Genomic DNA, 23,127 nt, shown 5'->3' with positions numbered 1-23,127 from the left:
CATTCCTTTCAACAAAATGCATGAATAATTGAATAGTAGAGTGCCATAGGAAAATTTCCTATGCTATGTTTTTCCGTTGAACCAAAATAGCCCTAATGGATCGACATGAATGTAGAGTAATAAGTAATGCGACAAGTATACAACCTCTTTGCCGCAGCCGTGTCGACCTCAGCATCATTGGGTTGGTCGCTAAAGAAGTTGAGGCAGAGGTGGTTGTCGGAGGTGTGGAGGAAGATCTGAGGAATCTATATACGTCGTCCAAGACACTGCTCTATTGTGATGGATCGTTCCGTCGTTGGAGCAGCTCTGGTGAGCCGTAAGACGTCAAGGCTGAAGTAGCATAAGACAGACATCATTAATCTCAAGTGAGATTCTAATAGCATCTCCAATAGATTATGTAAAATGCATTACCAAAAAGTGATAGATGTAAAATTTACATCACCAAAAACCACCTGACTACAACAGATGAGGTAAGAACTGTTGACTCTGAACTTAACTGTCGAAACTGAAATTTACTGTGGAATCTGAATGTTCTTATACCGTCGAAACTGAATGCAATGGTAGCAAAGAGGCACTTCACATGGGGTAGTTTAGGGAGGGCATGCAGTTCATCTTCAACCCGCACCCCCTTGAGCCGCCAGCCACCACCGGCCGAATCCCGCGCTGCCTCGCCGCCCCAAAACAACTCCCCACTGTCGGTCCGCCACCGCCTCGCTGCCCCGAAACAACTCCCCACCGCCGGTCCGCCGCCGCCTCGCCGCCCTGAAACAACTCCCCACCGTCGGTCCGCCGCCGCCCTGGCCAGCCCTCTATCACCCCCACGCCAAGCTTTTTCTCCAGCGATCCCCACACCACCGCGCCCCCACCGCCGGTGAGCACTGCCCCCGCCCAGAACCCTAAGATAGATAGTGGGGTACCTCTCCGGCGAGCCCCCCTCCACGTTGCGGGTGGTTCTTCCTTAACTCCGGCGAGCCCCCCCCTCCCCCGAAAATTGATTGACCCAAAAGTCGATCCAGTCTACTGAAGTGTAGCTAAATCAGAGCAGAGCAGCAGCACGAGCAAGGGGGAGAACAGCAGCAGCATCGCGAGCGAGAGCCGGAGCAGCAGCAGCGCGAGCGAGCGAGAGCTAGAGCAGCAGCGTGAGCGAGCGAGAGCCGGAGCAGCAGCAACAGATCTAGCTAGTATGGACGCCACCGCCGAAGGGGCCTCGCAGTGGGGGAGAGCCACCATGGAGATGTCTCCTGCGGTGCCGGCTTTAACGTAGCCGCTCCTTGGGGGTGCGGGATGGAGCACCGTCGGCACCGGGAGGTCGAGTTAAGGAGAAGGTGCGATGCGATGAGTGTACAACCTCTTTGGTGGCGCCGAGTAGGCCTCGGCTTCGTCTGAGGAGTCGGTGAGGATGCCGTGGTTTTGGTGGAGCAGGTTAAGGCGGCGGTGTGGGGATGGAGTAGTCACGATAGACGAGGCGATCATCGAAGAAGCTCCTTGGAGGTGGAGGACGGGGCGGCTGAACCGGCGGGACGATGAGATGGACGACGGATCCTCATTCGGGGAGGTGGACGAGGGACGTCGAGCTGTTGCGGTGGACGACGTCGTCGGGGAAGAGGCTCCGGCTGGGCAACTGTAAGGTGGCGAACGGAGGAGGGTGGGGTTTCGCGGCTGGAGCGGAGAGGTTATGGCGGCCTGGGATTTTGATTGGCGAAAAGGAGGCGATGGGAGGGGGGAACCATTACTTAGGGACGCGCTTGTCGAAAATGTAGGGTGTGTTACAAAAGTACCCCCACCGGTTTGAACTAGCGCCCCTTTCGGCTCAGGGTTAGATGGGGGATTTCGCATGTTGGGATTTGGCAGCTGGAGGGAGTTTTCGCGCGCGTTGTAATTTCGGGATGGCAAGGCGCGAGTTGTGAAGACGCCAGTTTTCGGAGCACGATATCTGATTTTTTTGGGATATAACAAGGCGCGGTTTGAATTTTAGGGACAAGCCTAACGTGTAATATTGTACTTGTACGTACCAAATCAATTCGCACTTTCCTCAACAAAAAAAAATCGAAAAAATAAAACTATTCACACCACACTTAGAGGGAGTCTTGCCCCGTTTTACTATACAAATGCTATTCAAAGCTACTCCCTCCTTCCATCTATATAGGGCCTAATGCGTTTTTCGAGGTTAACTTTGACCAAATACTAGAGCAATAATATATGACATGCAACTTACACAAAGCACATCGTTAAATACGTGTGTGAAAGGAGCTTTCAATGATATAGTTTTCACATTGTGCATGTCATGTACTATTAATCTTGTCAATAGTCAAAGGCGGTCTTAAAAACACATTAGGCCCTATATAGATGGAAGGAGGGAGTATGAATCCATGTTATGTCCAATTAAATTTTTTCGCTGGCTGTATAATCCATGTAACCTACTCATACCAACATTTTAGTGCATTCCAAATGTCTATACTACTGCTGCAATTCGAACTGAATTTGAATTCATTTTTCTATTTCAATAAGAATCTACAATCATGGTTGTTGCCAACTTCTACCATCATTCGTGTATTACCTTAACAACACACCACATGATTACTATAGAGATAGATATGAAATATGTGTATTATATGAACTCGAATTCAATTTTTTGAATACACTTGATGTTGATTCCAAATAATAGTACATTTGATGTACTAACTATATATTCATAATCTAAACCATGTTCCATACGTACACATTGTTTATCACAAAAAGTATACGTACATCGTGTTTATCACACAAAGCCACACATTAGCCTAAATTATAATCAATGTTCTATATATTATATGTAGTACTAGCAAGATGCCCATGCGTTCCACGGAACATCAAGATGATCGAGGGGAGGCCTTATTTGCAAATATGGATAGGGGTGTGGGTATCTTTTTTTCAAAATTTCCATAGTTTCCTTCCTATCCGTCAGATATAAATCAGACGGCCTATATTGTAGGATGGCACGCACACCACCATCAACAACCCTGTTTTTTTATAGGAGTAGAGATAAAATATATTATATGTAGTATAACATGTTCATAACCACACCATATGTATCACCATTATATATATTCACGCATGCGCCAGTTTAAAACACTATGATAAATTCTTCAAATATCCGAATTCACCTTTTTATAATGAATTATGATCTCTATTCGTCTTTCACACCCACACAATCCTCTTATCTTTGTAGCTAGCGCTAACTTTCTCTCGTGCATGCACACGCCCGCATCCTCTCACCCTCCCTCAGCATTCTCTAGCTCTATCGCGCAAATTCGTCTTTTCACTTTAGATCGTTCACCCACGGTGTATGTAGGCCCCCCAGCTCCTTCTTTACGGCACACATCGATCGATATGCCTCTCTAGCCAAGTGTGCCTACCACAAACACAAGTGAGGGAGTCCTGGATTAAGGGGTCTCCGGACAGCCGGATTATATTCTTTGGCCGGACTGCTGGACTATGAAGATACAAGATTGAAGACTTCGTCTCGTGTCCGGGTGGGACTCTACTTGGCGTGGAAGGCAAGCTAAACAATACGGATATGCATATCTCCTCCTTTGTAACCGACCTTGTGTAACCCTAGCCCCCTCCGGTGTCTATATAAACCAGAGGGTTTTAGTCCGTAGGACAACATACAATCATACCATAGGCTAGCTTCTAGGGTTTAGCCTCTCCGATCTCGTGGTAGATCTACTCTTGTACTACCCATATCATCAATATTAATCAAGCAGGACGTAGGGTTTTACCTCCATCAAGAGGGCCCGAACCTGGGTAAAACATTGTGTCCCTCGTCTCCTGTTACCATCCGGCCTAGACGCACAGTTCGGGACCCCCTACCCGAGATCCGCCGGTTTTGACACCGACATTGGTGCTTTCATTGAGAGTTCCGACGTGCCGTCGCCATCAGGAAGGATGCCTCATCCCGTCTTTAAAGACGGCACTGTTGCTAAGGGAGCTTTGGCTGTCGGCCAAACTCTCCGGCTAGGTGGTTTTCTTATGACCGCCTGTTCGGCCGTTGCGCCGACGATGACTTCTCGGGTCATCGAAAGCAATCTTCACGTCAACTCGGAACTCGCCGAGTAGTTAGATCCAATGGAGCTCTCTTCCCTAAACGAGCTCTTGGATCGCATCGCCGCCCTGGGAGTCGCTACAGACTACGATCAGATTGGGCCTAAACCCGATCTGAGAGAGATCAACTCTCCCCAGGTCACCCATCACGTTGCAGTGGTGGAGGAACAATGCGGCAACCCTTCATCTATCTTAAGGACTAGCTATGTCCGGATTCCCGATCCCTCCAAGCCGGATACCCGCGGAGGGGAGGACGTCACTCAAGACCTGAACCTAGAGTCAGACAGCAGGCTAGATTCATTGGGAAACATCCAAGAATCCAAACTTCCAAGTTTGGAAACTCCTTGGCCCCTGAGTCTCAGATTGGGTGAGGATTCGTATTCAATTCCATCCACCCACCCAAACATAAGCGATCTATCCCAAATTAGGCAAGAGCCTGAAGAAACAGTACACCATTACTGGGCCAGATTCCTCCTGGTCATGAACAGGATAAAGGACTGCCGCGAGGAAGACGCAATTTCATTCTTCTGTAATAATTGCACGGACAAGGGAATCCTCAACGCCATAAGTCGCCGCGAAATTACACACTTTGCCGACTTGGCGTCCATAGTACGAAAGTACTATGCGATGGAAAGCGCCTGGAAAACCGAAATAAAATTTTGGGATAATCCGGCCCTGAATACAAACCCAGTCCGAAATAAAAGGGTCCATTATCGCCAGACACCCGGGTTAAACACCAAAAAGCAAAAACCCTCTACAGAGCATGGAACTGTACTGGAGGGATGGCTCAATGGACCCTGTAAAATTCACAGCGCAGAGGGCGCCACACCAACTCATAGCCTTAGAGCATGTTGGATACTCCGGCAGGTGGCCAAAAGTGGCGAAGATCTTCTAACTCGAGAAGCCAAAGAGCACCAGCCCAGGGATACCAGTACGGTATTAAAAGTCTTCGAGACTTTCGCATCAAATAATATGCGAAAACGAACACTCCGCAGCCTTGCCGAGGTCTACCACGTGGCAACAATAAACCCATGGAGTGACACGGCTATTACTTTTAATGCCAGTGACGAACCTAAATTCCGAACAGCCCGAGCACCAGCCGCATTGGCCCTCAGTCCAATAGTGGACGACTTTCGACTCACCAAGGTACTCATGGACAGTGGCAGTGGATTGAACCTCATTTGTGAGGAAACCCTTTGAAAATGGAAATAGACTGGAACCGCATCGAGCGAAGCAACACAACCTTTAGAGGAATAATCCCCAGTCAGGAAGCGCGCTGTACAGGAAAAATCACACTAGATGTGGTGTTCGGCACGCCGGATAATTACAGGTCCGAAGAGGTCACGTTCCAAGTGGCCCCGTTCAGTAGCGGATACCACGCTCTATTAGGGCGGGAGGCATTTACAATCTTCAAAGCCATACCCCATTACGGGTACATGAAGCTCAAAATGCCCGGGCCCAACGGAACCATCACTCTTGCTAGTGATCCGGACATAGCACTCTGCGCCGAAAATAAGACAGCCGCACTAGCCCTCGAGGCACTATCCGAAGCCCTAGCGGCCGAGGAACTGACTGCGCTGCGCTCCATGGTGAACAGGGATGACGTGATGCTCGATAAAAGATCCAAGTCCACCTCCTTTAAACCGGCGGACGAAATAGTCAAATTCCAAGTCCATCCAACGGACCCTACAAAAACAGCTTCCATCGGGGCACAATTAAACCCTGATGTCGACGCTGCACTACGAGAGTTCCTACGCGAGAACTGGGACATTTTTGCCTGGCACCCTTCAGACATGCCAGGAATCCCACGCAAGCTGGCCGAGCACAGCCTAAATATCCTAAAAGGATTCAAGCCAGTCAAGCAGGCTCTTCGGCGTTTCTCCGAACCTAAGAGACATGCCATGGGAGAGGAACTAGCCAAGCTATTGGAGGCCGGATTCATCAGAGACATAAAACATCCGGACTGGATAGCAAACCTGGTGATGGTACCAAATAAGGACAAATCCTGGTGCTTGTGCGTCGATTTTAAGGACCTTAACAAGGCCTGCCCAAAGGATCCCTCCCCCCTCCCCCGCATCGATCAAATCATCGACGCTACCGCAGGACATGATTCATTGTGTTTCCTCGACGCATACTCCGGCTACCATCAAATTAAGATGGCAGAGCCAGACCAAGCCGCAACGACATTCATCACACCGTACGACCCATTTTGCTTCAACACAATGCCCTTCGGGCTAAAAAATGCCGGCGCAACATATCAGCGCATGATTCACACATGTCTGGCAAACCAGATCGGCAAAACACTGGAGGCAGACGTAGATGACGTGGTCGTCAAAACCAAGCATGTCAAATCTCTAGTAGACGACTTGAGGCTCACATTCGATAACCTCCGAACATACGACATCAAGCTCAACCCGGAAAAATACGTTTTCGGTGTACCAGCCGGAAAGCTCTTGGGCTTCATTGTATCCGGTAGAGGAATTGAAGCAAATCCAGCCAAGATCCGAGCTCTGTCACAATTGGACATCCCAAAGGAGCTCAAACAAATACAAAAATTGACCGGATGTGTGGCGGCTCTAAGCCGCTTTATCTCCCGCTTGGGAGAAAAGGCATTACCCCTTTATCGCCTCCTCCGGCGCATCGAACACTTCGAGTGGACGGATGCTGCCACGGCCGGACACGACAAAATAAAAGCCATATTGGGAACAAACCCAGTCCTAGCCGCACCAAACATTGGCGAACCAATGCTATTATACACTGCGGCAACTCATCAAGTTGTAAGCGCAGTGCTCGTCATCGAATGAGAAACGGACGGACACAAATTCCCCCTTCAAAAGCCGGTTTACTATGTGTCCACTGTCCTTACTCCATGCAAGTCACGGTACTAGCATTATCAAAAGATAGCGTACGCGGTATTTATGGCATCCCGGAAGCTGCGACACTACTTTCAAGAGTGTTCGATAACGGTAGCCTCGGAAGTACCACTTAACGATATTATAAACAATCGCGACATGACGGGTCGGATTGCCAAATGGGCCATTGAGCTCCTCCCATTTGACATAACTTACAAGCCACGGCGAGCTATTAAGTCGCAAGTTTTGGCCGACTTCGTCGTCGAGTGGAAGGAAGCCGAACTCCCTAAAGAGTACGACACATATTCAAACTGGATCATGCACTTCGACGGCTCCAAAATGTTGGCTCGTCTGGGGCTGGCGTCGTTTTGACGTCCCCAACAGGAGATACAGTTCAATACATACTCCAAATAATGTATACGGACTCCAACAACGCATCCGAATATGAGGCCCTTCTACATGGTCTCCGGATGGCAGTATCCATGGGCATTCAACGCCTAGAGGTGTGCGGGGATTCGAACCTCGCGATATCCCAAATAAATGGAGACTTTGATGCCAAGGATCCAAAAATGGTAGCTTATCGCAATGCCGTCCTAAAAATGTCAGCTCGGTTCGAGGGGCTCGAATTTCACCATATAGCCCGGGAAAACAATCAGGCAGTAGACGTCCTGGCACGCATCGGCGCAAAACGCGATGCCGTCCCTCCCAACATCTTCTTAGAGAGGCGGTTCAAGCCATCCGTAGTATGGGAAGGGGAACCCGGAAATAACAGCCCGGACCCAACCGCACTGCCCGACACCGAACATTCTAACATAATTGGAGGCTCTGCCAACGAAATAACATCTTTAGCCCATGTAATAATGGCAGTCATCGCCCCGTGGACAGAACCATTCCTAGCCTACCTAACTAAGTAGGAACTTCCCGTGGACCAAAACGAGGCACGCTGCATAGTGCGGCAATCTAAAGCCTATAAAGTCCATGAGGGAGAGATTTATAAGAAAAGCACCACCGGAGTCCTTCAAAGGTGCATCTCCGAAGAGGAAGGGCGGAATCTTCTGGCTGAAATTCATGCCGGACTCGGCAGTCACCACGCGGTAGCCCGGGCCCTTGTAAGCAGGGCCTTCCGTACAGGCTTCTATTGGCCGACGTGCCGGGCAGACGCTCAGGACTTAGTCCAACGATGCGTTGGTTGCCAGCTTTTTGCTAACCAAAGCCATATGCCACCAACCGCCCTCCAAACCATCCCCATCACCTGGCCCTTCGTGGTCTGGGGGCTTGACATGGTTGGACCCCTTAAAGGAGGAACCCACAAGCAACAATACTTACTGGTCATGGTGGATAAGTTCACCAAATGGTTAGAAGCCAAGCCTGTTAAGACGGCCGAATCTGGACCGGTGATAGACTTCATATCCGGGGTCGTACACCGTTACAGCGTCCCCCATAGCATCATCACTGATAATGGCACGAACTTTATGGCCGACGAGGTAAAACTCTGGTGCAAAAACATGGGCATCAAGCTTGATTATGCTTCAGTCTATCACCCACAAACTAACGGTCAGGTCGAGCAAGCAAATGGTCTTATCATGAGCGGCATCAAACCCAGATTAGTGCGGTCCCTAAAGGAATCTAGCACACATTGGGTAGAGGAGCTCGACTCCGTACTCTGGGGGCTGCGAACCACGCCGAATCGCACTACCGGATACACACCATTCTTTATGGTATATGGCGCAGAGGCGGTTCTGCCCTGCGACATTATTCATGACTCACCTCGAGTGCGCATGTACAAAGAAAGAGAAGCCGAGCTCGATCGGCAGGATAGTTTGGACGCCTTGGAGGAGGAGCGTGACGTGGAAAAAGCCCGTTCGGCATTCTATCAACAGCAGGCTCGAAGATACCAAAGCAGAGAAGTACGGGCCAAAACTTACAATGTTGGCGAGTTAGTTCTACGCCTGCCGGATAAGAAAAAGGACAAACTCAAGCCCAAATGGGAAGGTCCCTTCATCATTGCCTGATTGGTGGAGCATACCGTCTGCGGGATGCATCGGCTAATCGACTCGAGCCGAACCCATGGAACGCAGCCCGACTCCGAAGATTCTACGCCTAACGCCGGACTCTGTGTTCGTCTCCTTCCTCTGTCCATTTTTTATACACTATCTGTCTTATATTCTCCTTCTCCTTTTCTTTTCTCTCACAGCCTTTAGGGGCCCATTCGTGCCTTGTTTGCACGCAACTGACGCACTATCCGCGCTCATTATACCCGGGGGCTTCTTTAACAGAAGCTTATTCATACGGGCTTTATGCCCAACACATGTGTTATCCTTCCGCATGTACCCTTTATTCACCATTATATGCATCGATATGACTTAAGTTTTGGCCAAGCTGGGTTGCCTGGCTCTTGTATTTATGCCCTACGTTCCTGTTAATTCAGCTAGGGCATAAGGGGAGCACCTCTGCGATTGTTACTGCCGGGTCAGCCGGATGTGTACCTCAGACTGGGTGAAGCCGAAAGCTAGCGTTCTTAAGGGAATATTTGTTCGGTGAACTAAAGATGATTTTTCACTTATTTACTAATGCGCCCCCAGATGTTTTTTCTGCGTCTCTTCTCGCAGTCCGGACATGCACTTTAGGGCATGCCTCCCAGGGAAAGGAACCCCTAACGGAACTATTCTCCCTGGAAGATGTTTCTTACTAACCATGTAATATAACATAACTAGTTGGGCACTTGTCCGTTCAAGCACTAATGACCCCTACGTCTGGTCTCCACGCATGCCCCGGTTCTTACATAACCGAGAGGGTATTCGGATACACTCCGGACTGTCGGGTCCCGAGGTTGAAGCGAAAAGGTCCGCCACGACAAACGATCTACAATCCGGCTAGAAGGCATTATACATGTCACTTTAAATTACATAGTCAATTTGACTGGTTGAATTCCTCTTCAATACCATCCAATAGGCTGTCTAGTCTACAGTCCTGTTGGGAATACTTTGCGGCCAATTCTACTTGGCCGTACACTAAGCTCACAGGGATCTCCTTCCCATGTGGTTGGGGTTAGCCTTCATGTACCGCGTCTTCACCATTGCCCAGGCTTCCCGGGCGCCCTGACGGCAGGCCGATATCTTCCATAATCGGAAGCGCCGCCGCGCTCCCTTCAGCTTCTCTGCAAGCTCTCCAAGGCCTTCGGGCATGGAGACGGATGGCCACAAGGCCTGGGCGACGCCTTGCATCACCTGCCGAACTCGTTCGTGCAGTTGTGAGAGCTCGGGAAGAAGGTCACCCGTAGAACCGGGCATTTCCTCTGCAGGACGACCTATTAGCATACCTACAGACATAACTCTGTCAGCCAACTTCCTCGCCGAACTCTTTTTCAAAGTTCGTTCAAGCACTTACTAAATATGCCGTGACGAAGCCGCCGACTCTCCTTAACGGAGTCCGACAGTTGGGCACAAACATCTTTTAGTTCCACGCCCAGCTTGGTGTTGGCATCTAGGAGATCATTCTTCTCCTGCCTCACCCTCGTAAGCACGCTCTCACCGGGCTTCAGCTGGCGTAGGAGCTGTTGCTTATCCGGATTTACTCCAGCATCATCTGCAATTTTATCGTCAGATCTGCATATACGCCTCACTCTATATGATACTTATCATTCGAAGGATATATTACCAGAGGGGGTCTCTTTGGGCTCCCCTGCTACGGCCAGTGCGGCCTGAGGTTGGGCTTTGCACTCTTCCAGCTCCTGGGACAGTTGGGTATTCTTTTCTGTAAGAACCTGCATAACAAATGATCCTTAAATCAGTTATTCTAACTGTTTCAAGTCTCAGGGGCTACTGATATATATATAATCACCAAATTTTCTCACCCGTATGTCTTTTACATACTGCTCCATGGCTCTGGCTAGACCATTTTGAGCGGCACGACGTACGCATCTCCCGAGTTGAAGGCATCCAATGCCTCTTGGGAGAAACAAGCGTCACGAAGAACAGTCCGCGACGCCTGTGGTTCATGGCACTTTCCACCTCGGAATTGGTGGCGGGAAGTCTATCCGCATCCTCTGTCGGAGGAGCGCCCGGCGCACGCCTCGTATTCATTCCCGCCTCCGAATCCGGCCTTGGAGCCTGGCTGGTGGAGGCGCGATTAGTAGCCTCTTTGGGTATAGTCCGGCGAGCGCTCTTTTTCCTAAAAAGAAGGCATGGGCGTTAGTATGCCTCTGAGAATAATGTCTTGGAATAAAGACGGCGTGCCATACCGCTGCGCCGGTGTCTCAATCCGGACTGCGTGTCTTTTCAGCCTGCCTGGCCTCGCGGCCCCTTGTTGGCTAGTCGCCGCAGGCTCGGCCTTTCGCCTCGAGGACCTCCCCTGCAAAACACGGTTGTTATACGGTAATCAAAAACACGCAAGGACGGATCCCTTTTCAAAGTACTGGGACTTCGGTCTCAGTTACCTGTGAGGCTGGAAGTAGCCCAAGGTAATCGGCCGTAATGGCCACCAAGGCATTGTCATTGCTCAGTTGGTAAAATACCCCATCGATCAGCTCCACAGACATGTCTGGATCCTCTTGGGAGGCCGGGTCAAGGGACCGTTCCGGGTCCTCGGGTTGTGGAGGGGGGTTGTTTATCTTCCTTACAGCCTGGTGCAGCTCCTGCGTTGAAATCGCTAGACTGAATACTTAACTATGGGAATATGAAATGGATGGGCGAGAAAAAGTCTCCGCTTACCCACCTCGGAGGATTGTACATAGAAAATCCGCCCTGCGGGTTGACACGGAGGAATTCCTCCTCTTCTCCCTTGTACAAAGCAGATAAGATCTTTATTAGATCAGCAACCGATTCCGGCCCTTTACGGCCGTAGCGGGTGGCGTCATCCTCCCCATTGAAATCCCACATGGGGTGGCCTCTATAGTGAAGTGGCTGCACCCCCCGCATAATACATGTGGCCATGACCTCGATCATGGTCAATCCGGATTGAGCTAACAAACTTATCCGACTCATCAGGTAAAGAACGTCCCTATCATCTTCCTCCAGGGGGCTCCATGGACGCCAGCTCTGGCGCTTCTTCAAAGGAGCGTTGTCGAACTCAGGGAGGCCGATTCAAATAGGGTCCGGGAGGGGGACGTCTTCTATATAAAACCATTCTGAAGGCCAGTCTTCGGACGTCTTCTTTGGGGTTCCGGATAGATATCCGGTCCCGGCAATACGCCACACTTCGACTCCGCCCACTTGATATATTGACCCCTTCTGAGAATGGGGCACAAGGCAGAGCAACTTCTTCCACAGCGCGAAATGAGCCTCACAGCCCAAAAACAGCTCACAAAGGGCTACGAAGCCCGCGATATGCAATATGGAGGTAGGCGTAAGGTTGTGCAACTGGAGGCCGTAGAACTCCAGGAGCCCCCGGAGAAACGGATGAATTGGAAATCCGAGCCCTCTTACCAAATGAGGGACAAGGCATACCCGCTCTCCCTTGGAGGGATTGGGAAGGCTCTCCGCTTGCTCTCCGCCATTATAGGTGGAGAGCCCGGCTCGAACCGGGACCATGTACGTTGGGGGAAGAAATCCCTTGGTCTGAAGCATCACTAATTTGCTGTGCGGGACAGAACATCTCTCCCAATCTCCAGGCTTGGGGCTAGGGGAGCGAGAGGAGGAGCTGCATCGACCGGCCATGATGGAATGGATCTCTGTCGGATGCGCTCCGATGAAGGCTCGCCAAGGGAGGATGTTGTGATTTGGATCTGAATCCTCGTCTTTTTAATAGGCAGCTCATTCGCACAGCTAGGGGGGTAAATGTAAAAACACCCTGGCTCTTCACATTCACTCAACACGTGGAAAGCGGCCATTATTGGGCGTGGAAGCCAAGGAGCACAACATTCACAAGAGGCCGGACACTATTTCAACAGGTACACGGAATTTGGAGAGGAACCCGCCTTGCAATGCCGAAGACAATCTGCGCGCCGGACTCATCGTCATTGAAGCCTGGTTAGGGGGCTACTGAGGGAGTCCTGGATTAGGGGGTCTCCGGACAGCCGGATTATATTCTTTGGCCGGACTGTTGGACTATGAAGATACAAGATTGAAGACTTCGTCTCGTGTCTGGGTGGGACTCTACTTGGTGTGGAAGGCAAGCTAGACAATACGGATATGCATATCTCCTCCTTTGTAACCGACCTTGTGTAACCCTAGCCCCCTCCGGTGTCTATATAAACCGGAGGGTTTTAGTCCGTAGGACAACATACAATCATACCATAGGCTAGCTTCTAGGGTTTAGCCTCTCCGATCTCGTGATAGATCTACTCTTGTACTACCCATATCATCAACATTAATCAAGCAGGACGTCGGGTTTTACCTCCATCAAGAGGGCCCGAACCTGGGTAAAACATTGTGTCCCTCGTCTCCTGTTACCATCCGGCCTAGACGCACAGTTCGGGACCCCCTACCCGAGATCCGTCGGTTTTGACACCGACAACAAGCTTCCCCTCTTCTCTTCTCACCATCCATGCCTCACTCCCACCACTCTTTTCATCGATCTCGTACTCGCACACTCCTCCCCCCTTGATATAGTATGCCGCTCGCACCACCTCCTAGATGCATCCCTCTCTCTCTCTCTCTCTATCCTTCTCCCCGGGCCTTATTTTCTTCTAACACATACATGCATGTATACCGATCGATCTCCCTACATATACCTAGGTCGACTTTAACTATTTCCCCCCCACCCATTGATCGACGTACCTCACAAGTTATGTCTCTCCTTTCTCTGACAAAGGACGATTGATCTTCCTATGTAGTTACATATGCTTACCACAGCCATATCGTCCCCCCTCATCATTCATGCATGCCTCCTGACCCGTCTCTCACACGCACGTGCACAGAGAGGCAGCCATCCCTTCTCTTATTGATATTGCAGGCGTGCCCTCCGTTTGTCTAGCAAGCCTCTCCCACCATTTGTTAGAAGCAATTCCACTACCACACCCTCCAACATTCTAGCTCTGTCTCTCTCCCAACCTTATTCCTCTCCTACACTTATGCATGGATGCCGATCGATCTCCCTTAATACATAAGGTAGGACTCTCTCCTCCTCGACACATATACCAGCCATTATACCTCTATGGTTAATTAGGTCCCCCCACCACACACCGATAGTCGAACACTGTAGGTAGGCATCCATGCCACAGAGACAAACTGCACCTGTCCCCTCTCACATTCCAGTAGGCTAGCCACTCTATATCTTTGACGTGGGCACACACAAATTCGATGGCACTCTTTATCGATCGCACGCGTGCCCACACACACACACATCATCATCATCCCTCTCTTCGATTCTATGGATACCTCAAGCCAATGATACCTCCACTCTCTTCTCGTGGATCGCCCCCTCTATATATATGATATATCCAGGACTCTATTTCACACACATTGCATATGTTACATCTTTTTATTGACTCTCCCCCCACTCCCTAAAAAATATTCACAAACCCACACACTATATCTCTCTACGTTTGTATCTCTCTCACACAACCCCTTGTAGGTGGTGTGCATACACGAAGAGAATAGGTGCACGTACTCATGCTTCGTGCCCAGCCACACCCGCGCGGGTACACGGTGGAGCTCATTTCTATACGAAATGGCAGCCCACGTGCTAATTTGAACACGTGTAGCGGTTGTTTACCTACGGAGGTCGTGTACCACACGTGCACGAAACAAAGTTCGACTTGATGCGTTGGCGCGTTATTTTTGAATAAAGTTGTACGCTCAATGGCATGTACATAGAATATAAAACGAATTTTATGGAGAAAAAGGGTAGTCCGCTCCACTATATACAATGGAGCCTGCCTGCCTGGGTTTGTCTCTCTTCAGAGTATCTCACACAAGGCGGCGGTGGCCTCTCTCTCTCACCGTTGGTCACTGATCCGTCTGCATCCCATCCGCCGGCGGAAAGGGAGGTTGTGCATCGTTTCTCCGTTCGACGGCGCCGAGGCAGCACGTCCCGATCTACAGTACTTGTCGTTCTCTCTGACCAAGCTCCGGCGCGGTAGGGCCTACGCCACCTGCTCGCTGCCACAGTATGGGCAGATCCCGCCTGTCGCCGCTCACCTAGTTACATCCCGACGACCCCCAGGTATCCCCTCCGGCCTTGCTCCACTGCCTGTCTTCCACGTCGCTGCATGTGGAAAATCTTGCATGTGGATCTTCCATAGTTCTTTGCCAAAAACATAGCTCGTTCGGCGTACTTTCCGTATTGCAATCTCGTCCTCACACCATTTTAGACAAACACAACCGTGTTGTTATCTTCCCTTAGGACAAGGAATATGCTTCTTTTTTGTCGTCGTATGTGTCATCAACTGTTATTGGCCAGTAATTCTTTCCTTTCTACCTCTTTTTTGCAAACAGGGCTATCCATTTCACCTCGTTGCTATTGCAACCTTTTGGTGAACTTCACAAATCACTTTTTTCTTAAGAGTGTTTTGTGCAGTTGTACTAAAATGTCACACGGGCAACGTCTCTACATTTCAGTGCGACTGCACAAAGGGAGATTGGTTTTGCTCTATCCTCCTCATCCAACTCTGAGCCTAATCTTGTCCAACTATTTGCTTAATCTTCTCCAACTAGTTAGTCTTAAGAGAGACTACAAAGGTGACCGGCTTCTATTTGTGTGTTTATTGTTTCATCAGCAATCCTCTATTATCGTAATCACACTTAATATCTTTGGAACAGGGACACTCAGCTCTATTTTAGTGGAACTGCACAAAATGATCGGAATGTTGCATGCTCCAGACAACTACTTTTTTCCCAACATGCCTTGTTGATTTAGACAGATCCCGGGGGACGTTGCTGCTAATGAAAGCATGAATCAATTTTAATTTAACACCTTCTCACAACTTTGTCTTTAGTTGTGATGTAAATATTAGCCCTAGTCTACTAATCATTGAGATGCATTAGCAAGGAAGTTACTTTTTCATTGTTTCCGAAAGAGCATCGATGGCAAGACACACGAAACAAGAGCTGAAAGCTCACAGCATTGTATAATTGCATATCGCTAGAAAATTATTTGTATAGTACGTCAATTATGTAAACAAATGCTAGAAGCTTGATAGCATTTCCAGAAGCCTCTTCAGCATCCGGGTCCATGTGCCATGCACAAAATTATACTCCTCGATTCCTAAATATTTGTCTTTTTACAAATTTCAAATGGGCATATTTTAGAGTGTAGATTCACTCACTTTGCTTCATATGTAGTCACTCGTTGAAATCTCTAGAAAGACAAATACTCCGGAGTATATTTAAGAACTGAGGGAGTAGTGCACAACCGCATGGGAGACTCAGCCCGGTCGTTGCACCGCATTAATAGTGAGTAATGAGCAGTCAAATCATAAGCCCCACCTTTCCCACTGTAAGTTGCTCGGAAGAAGCAACCATCAATGCACTCTTATTTGAATCTGCACATACTACTCCATCCGTCATTGTTTATAGAGCACGCTTCAAAAAAATGAATAAAAAAATCTCTGGGACCAAGGCGTCTATTAGCGAACACACATGCATGCAGTGCTTCCACCTCGGGTACACACATGCATGCACTTACTCCACTCCATAGTACATCGAGAGAAAAATGTGGACTTGATTGCGGTTACCACACCCTAATTAATTGAGCATTAAACCAAACGCGTCTAAAGTCTCTCTGGTGGTGGAAATGCAGGGAGAGAAATGCATCAGAATGAAGTGCGCCCTGTAAACTGTGACAGAGGGAGGAGTAGTATGAAGGTGCAAAACCAAGTACACGTATGGCCAGTCGGTCAATGCACTTCCTCTTGGCATATCACTGACATGTGGGACCGAAGTGTGAGCAAACCGATCTCAAGTGACAGCAAAATGACCAACCCGCTGTTCCTTGAGAGAGACGAGGAGCGAGAACACACAGACATGCTCGCACGGAGGCCAAGATATATTCGAGCATGGTTGATCGATTTCATCATTACATGTTTGATGTATTTAATACTACTATTGGGCTACCATTTTCCGCCCTTCTCCCGAATAAATGTGTACTTTATCAGAGATTAAAATAAAAATAAGAGTACAGACGCTCCACCATGTGGTTCTAGTAGTAGTACTACTTGTACTACTAAACCTTGCACTTGGCTCTTCGCCTTTTGTGAAGTCGAACAATGATGGTACTCCGCGTGTTGGGTACTATAGTGTATGCCTCTGGCAACCTGACACTGAATGAACTGATGCATGTCCACCGCCTGGGCGAGGGTAGGTTGCATTAGTCAAAAGGCATAAGCGAGCTTCACCTTGTCCTGCAAGCTTCTCCTCGTTCCGTGAGTTGACGGGACACACCAAAAAGTAGTGCTAGTCCATACTCCTTTCCGGTTAATATGGTGTTGTAGTGTGGAGCCCTAAGTGGAGATCTTTCACGAATTGGAGGGGGAATCCCCAAGAGCAAGAAGAACACAAGGGGGAAAACAAGAGGAACACTCAAGAACAAGTCCAATCACACATCCACTAGACCAACAAACACACAAGATCCACAAGGTACATGAACAATCAAAGGGAAACAAGATACATGGTAGAGTTCATCCTAAATCCTACGAAGGAGATGAGGGCTTGATGATCTAGATAGATCCTTCCCTAGATGGGGGCTTTATCCACTAGGGATCTTCTCCAATGGAGGTCTTGTACTCCAATGGAGTCTTCTCTCTCAAGAGGAATCCCACAAGGGGAGGTACATGAGCTAAGCTCTAATATCTAGATCTATTCTTAGCTAAGTCCAAATGGAGGAGGGGAAGGAATATATATAGTCCTAGGCAAAGAGAGGGATAAGTGGGGGCGAAATGGTAAAACAAGGGCAAAGCCCGCAGCATCACACAGGGGGCCCCGTGTGCACGTGGTAAGTGGAGCCCGTGCGCACGGGGTATCCAGAGACCTGACGCAGGAGCCCCTGCGCATGGGGTCCGTGAGGCCCGTGGACACGGGGGTCCCGTGGGCACGGTACACGCCCGTGCGCACGGTACACGCCCGTGCGCACGGGTCTTCAGGACTGCCAACCTGGGAGCTACTGCCTTCTTCTTGGCGCTTCCTTCTCCGCTTCCAGGCTTCCCTCTTGGATGGTGTAGATGTTCTCTTCTTCTTGGACTCCTCCTCGATGAATGTGTAGCTCTGCTCACACCTATGTAGGCACACGAGAGAGGGGTCAAGTAGTATACCATCCTCGAGAGGTACAAGTGGACACGTGTAAAGGAGATGATTCACCTTTGTATGTATGAAGTAGATGTCGCACGTGTCACTTGCCGAACGAACTCTTGACATGGTGATGTCCATAGGATGCTCCGCATCAACCCCTCCCCTTGGGAAAGATCCGACCTCAGATCGAAATCCAAATCACCATGGGAAAGAGATGATGTTGTCGTGTAGAAGTTGACGATCACCAAGCATTCATCATCTTGTAGTTTCAAATGGGCACTCTCCAATGTCGCACCGTCTTGTAATTCCTTCAAAAGGAGCTAAGATAACAAGCACTTGGAAAAACAAATGTGGTTGGCGTAAGACAAAACCAAGCATTCAAGAGGTGAGTCACCAAACAAGTGTCATCATCATGCAAATCATATGGTGTGACAACGGATTGTGACATGGCATGTAAGCATATCAATCGAGCACAAGCAAAGATATCATGGGGACAAGCATGCAATTGTGAGTAAGTGATGCAAATATGTGTGTCAAGAGAATAAGCATCTACCTCATGGTCATAGCAAGAGTGCGCAAAGTGCTCAACAAAAGGGTGATGGTAGGCATAGGAATCATTCACAACACCAAAGGAAATGAAGTGTCTAAACACATGGGTCAAATGCAAGAGAATCCAAGCATAATGTGCATGGGGTGTAGTGAAAATCATGTGGCACTCAACACAATGGAAAGAGCAATTGTTCATCACGTGTGAGGCAATCAAGTCAATCATGTGACAAGCAATGAGACATGGCGTATGTGAAGAAGTGACATTGTTGAAACCAAACATATGATAGGAGCAAGTAATCCAAGAATTGGATGCAACATGGAAAGCAATCATAGTATCAACATAGGCACGGGGCACAAAGCAAACATGGTAATAACAAGTGATATCTCCACCAAGCTTGCAAATACACATACACGTACTAGAATCAATCATCATGTGTAATGCAAAGCATGGGTCACAAATGCATGGCAAAGGCATAGGAATGAGCATATCATGCAAAGTGAACATGGCAATATGGGCATAACGTGAGAAGTGGTAAATAACCCATAACCATGTGAGGGCCGTGTAGAAGAGATGCGCGAAGTCTTTACGCGAAGGGAGTGGTGGTAAGGACAATCCATGGGATCCCAAGTCATCATTGCTCTCTAGAGCTCGCTTTGTCAACTCATGGGATTGTGAGGTTGACGAGTGTTCATGGGTACCTACACAAAAGAGACACAAATGAAACAAAGTGTGTGCGTGGTAAATGTACAAATCATCCATTATGATGTGTATGTGCACGTGAGAGTTAGCACAAGATAAGCATCGCTCAATGAAATTTGAGGCACGATAGAGAAACATGTCATCCATCATGAAATAATAGTTATTGTCTAAAACACGATGGGGACATAAATTGAGCAAACAAGTATATGGCACATCAATAGCATGGTTATTCATGGGGATCATATGGTGCACACAATCATGGGAATCATGCCAAGTATAGGAGGTAGCAAAATCTCCTAATGGGTATGAGGAAACTATGGGGGTCTCTTCATGAGCAATAGCGGAAGCATAATATGGAGAAAATGGACAACATCCCAAACAATGCATATCCAAAGCTAGGTGGTCATGGCATGGCATATGAGATAAAATGATGAAAGGAAGCGTATCAATATCATCACAAGAAAAACAAATGCCAATAACCATGGGCTTTTCATCTATGCCATATGTGAAAATTGGGTTTATTTTAATAGCATATGCATAGTCACTATGAAGAGATTGCAAATAAGACATATGATTGATCTCATGCATAGCATATGACAAGGCAAGCAGATTGTCGAACATGATGTGACCAAGAGAATTATCACAAGAAATCCTATGTAACATGGCATCACAACTAATAGACTCCTCATTGCAATCATCAAACTCATTATAAATGGGTAAATCATCGCATGGAGAAATCATACTAGCATTAAGCATGGTAATAGGTGGATCAACATCATGCAAGCAATCAATGTCAAGAATGTCCACTAGTGGGACAAGAGCATCACTTTCACCTATGTTACCTTTCTCATTCCACTCATGTGGTGTAGGTGAGGTGGAAAAGACCAAATGGTGGTCATCGTCATCATCGGGATGGAACCATGTGGGGGGTGCATCATAGTCCACCATGGCCATTATCATGTCCAAAGGAAGGACGGAGTCGTCGAGGATCGGCGCGTCATCATATATGGGACCTAGCACCAAAGGAGAAGACACAATAGAGGTAGAGGTTAAGTTGTTAGAAATCAAAATGGCATATGCCTCATCAACTACCTCACTCTCTCTATGTGGTGGTGGCTCACTCACTCCCTCAAGGTAGGTGCACTCAATGTCACATATGGTGGAGTCACTCAAATCACTCAAGTGGTGGTGGTGGTGGCTCTCCTCACATGGGAATTGTGGCAACTCATCATATATGGGGCTAGTGGTGAAGTCACTCTCACTCTCAATATGGTGGCTAATGTTACTCAAGTCATCACACGTCATCGTGGTCGAAGGGAAAATCACATGCTTAACCATCTCGTCGCCGTGGATGAAGGCCGAAGATGGCACATCATCACTCTCGTCGTGGATGGAAGCCGGAGATGGCACATCATCACTCTCGCCCTCTTGTAGCGTGGTCGGTGCGAAGTGAGCTCGGGGACGAGTAGAGTTGGCCTTCACGAGTTCTTGCTCCGCCTTGAGAGCACCAATGTAGTTGTCGTCGAGGGACTTGTAGTTCTCGAGTAAGATAATCTTGGAGATGTCGTTGTTCAATCCCATCATGAAGTAGAACTTCATCCAAATGGGGTCGTCCACGCCGACACGTCGCAAGGCTTCCTTCATGTTCTTGAAGTACTCGTCGAGGGACTTGGATCCTTGTATGGTGTTCTCCAATTGGCGTTGAAGATATTCCATGTAGGTGGAAGGCACAAATTCTTGCCGCATCGTTTTCTTCATCGTGGGCCACGTCATGGTGAAGCTTGTTGAAGGTCTATGAAGCCACCATGTCGATGCATAGTCGTGGAAGGTACTTGTGGCGCACTTCACTTGATCGTCGAAGGGTACTTGATGTAGCTTGAGGTAGTCGTCCATCTTGCACTCCCACTTGAGGTATTCATCGGGGTCAATAGTCCCAAAGAATGGAATCTCCTCGGTGATGTCGACATCGTAGTAGCTCGAGGGAGTAGTGGACTTGAGCTCGTGGAGTAGGCAAAGATGCCGTACGTTCGAAGGCGAAGATGCCTTGAAGTCACTTAGCGAAGATGCCAAAGGTATTGAAGAAGTCGCGGCCTTGTAGTTGATGTCGCGACTCTGAATAGCCAGTGCGCACGGGGTTGTCAGAGGCCGTGTGCACAGGGTCCTGTGTGCATGGGGGTCAAGGGCCCGTGTGCACGGGGTTGGCGGAGCAGCCAACGCGTGTCCTGAAGCTCGCTCTTCATGGTCATGTCAATGTCGATGCTTGTGTGTACTTGCCGGAGATGGTAGCTCGGGAGTCTTTGCACTTGAGCGTCTTCTCGAAGATGAGGAAGACCGCTTGCGGTTCTTGATGAGGGCCTTGAGCTCCTCCATTTGTTTGTCCATCTTGGCGTCGATGAAGTTCTTCATAGCATCGGACTCGTCGTCGTGGTTGTAGACCGGAGATGATGTGCTTTGCCTATCCATCACAAGACTCGAGCAAAGGTGAGTAGGAAATGAGATAAACAATACCAAGCCACCTTTTCCCAAAGTTGAGGATGTATCTTGTATCACTCAATGTGAGATGAAAGAATAGTGGAATTGGTACCGGACTTGTTCACTCACACCTACAAAGTAAATCTTACCGAGGGGCTTGGTTAGGACAAGTGGCACAAATTTCATGCAAATTGAAGTCCAAGATATTGTAAATGTTGAAATAAATCCAAAGGACTCAAAATGCAAAGCAAGTGATCACAAATATAGAGGAGGGCAATAAAGAAACACACACGGTGGGATAATGGGGCTTGTGCAACTATAGGGATGAGCAATACAAGATTGCCTAACGAAGACTAAGCTCGTGTTGCACAAACACTAGGAGAGCACTAGCTTGATTGCACAATTGGGCACGATTCACCACTTGGCACCAACCTATATGTATGCAAGCTAAATGTTTCCTATTCCATGTATCCTCATGCACAAGTATCTCTTTTCATGCTCAACTCTTTGCTTATAAGCTTATGATCATCCTTTTCTTGCTTAAAAGCTTTTTTCCTCTCTTTTTTTGGACTTTCCTCTTCCTCTCCACTTTTCTTATTGAGCCTCAACCACACATATGAGATAGGTATCACAAGATATGCACGGGAGCAAGCAATTTCACTATATGATATATCTAATGATGCAACAATATGATATCATATCACTATGGTGCACAAATTTTCGCGAAGCCCAGCAATACTCGGATAGCTAGTCTCAATAGGTGTGAAGGTATGCGCAAAGATGGTGGGGATGTCAAGATTTAATGGCAAGAAAGGAAAAGTTTATGAAGGAATGGATACCTTCGTCACCCTTAACCTTTCACGAAGTCGAGGGGGGGGGGAGGGGGTAACCGACCTTGCTTCCGGTTGAAGATGGTCTCAAAGGATGGATGGTCGTCGTCGATGTGGAAGCTCGTGGTGGATGTAGTCGATGGACCGATACAAGTCACCTGTGGTGGATGAAGATGTAACCGTCCCTAAGTAGCCGAAACACCTTATGAGACTCAAATCACAACTCAACTAACCAAAAATACCAAACGAACCAAAATGGGTTAGTTTGGGATGTTTTATGCGGTGGTGAGGAAGTTATGGCGGATGGCCTATGCAAAAAATGCAAAAATGGAGGAAATTTGATGGATTCAAATGGTGGTAAAACCAATATGAGAAGCTCGGGCACGTCGCTAGCTTTTCAACGAGCCAAAGAACACCCAAATCGGAGTTCAGAAGTGGAAGTTATGACCGAAAACGTGAAGTGGACGCGGCTGATTCTG

At 48.4% G+C, this 23,127-nt stretch overlaps 1 pseudogene; it reads right to left on the bottom strand.

The window, feature by feature from the left end:
- Nucleotides 1–19,492: 19,492 nt before the first annotated feature.
- On the bottom strand, nt 19,493–21,809 carry LOC147979573 (uncharacterized; annotated as a pseudogene).
- Nucleotides 21,810–23,127: the final 1,318 nt, after the last annotated feature.

Source organism: Triticum urartu, chromosome 3A (assembly GCF_056163025.1).
Source record: "Triticum urartu cultivar PI428250 chromosome 3A, HENAU_Tu73, whole genome shotgun sequence".
NCBI classification, from domain to species: Eukaryota; Viridiplantae; Streptophyta; class Magnoliopsida; order Poales; family Poaceae; genus Triticum; species Triticum urartu.
The sequence above is the reverse complement of the archived record's forward strand: the minus strand, read 5'-3'. Positions and strand labels throughout refer to the sequence as shown.